Genomic DNA, 924 nt, shown 5'->3' with positions numbered 1-924 from the left:
TGTAACCTCAGGGCAGCAGGCTGCTAAGTTTAGATTTGAACCTGAAACTTTTGAACTTCCAAAGGCATCTGAGGCTGCTGCCGCCTCCAACTGTGCCGGCTCTGGCAGGAAGGGCTTCGGCTGTGGCATGGTGAGATGGTGGCAATAGAGGAAGGAGGGACCTCACCGGTTTTAGGAAAGCTACGACATTTCCAGGGAAAATCCTGCTGCTCAGCCTCCCCCCAACCCCTGCGGTCTCTCCCCAGCAGGAAAGGCCAGAGCAGGCCACTGGGGGGCGCGAGAGGATGAGGTGGGGATGTGTGGGTGTGGGGTGGGTGCCGACGCGGTGGGTCGGTGGCCAGCTTGGCTGCTGGTTTGTTGTCTGTCTGTCTGTCACTGCCCACGTCAGGAAGAGAGTCCTTGGCTCCAGCCAGGACAGAGGAGGAGGCTTTGGTGGTGGGGCCACTGAGGAAGCCAGGACCCCCCCAGCTCCTGGAGGAAGCTTTGAGGGGTGAGAGCCAGTGGGCAGGGTGGTCCCGGCCAGGCCAGTGCCTGGTTTGCAGCCAGACCTCCGTGGGGAAACTTGGAGAAGCCAGTCCTCCTCGGCGGACATGCAGAGTGGGAGTGTGAGTATGTGTGAGTGTGTGTGAATGTGTGTGTTTGTGTGAGTGTGTGTGTGTATGAGTGTGTGTGTGTGTGTTTGTGTGAGTGTGAATGTGTGTGTGTGTATGAGTGTGTGTGAGTGTGTATGTGTGAGTGTGTGCGTGTGTGCGTGTGCGTGCATGGGGGGGCGGTGCCGCCTTAGAGGAAGTGCAGCCCACAAGACCACCCTCAGCGCTGACCCAGGCTGTGAATTTAGGGAATAGTCCACAAGGCCACCGTCACTGCTCACACCAGTCGCGGGTTTGGTGACCGACTCCGCACTAGTCACCTGCCTTTATGCCC

This window comes from Eulemur rufifrons, chromosome 10, assembly GCF_041146395.1.
Source record: "Eulemur rufifrons isolate Redbay chromosome 10, OSU_ERuf_1, whole genome shotgun sequence".
Taxonomy (NCBI): Eukaryota; Metazoa; Chordata; class Mammalia; order Primates; family Lemuridae; genus Eulemur; species Eulemur rufifrons.
Note: the sequence above shows the minus strand (reverse complement) of the source record.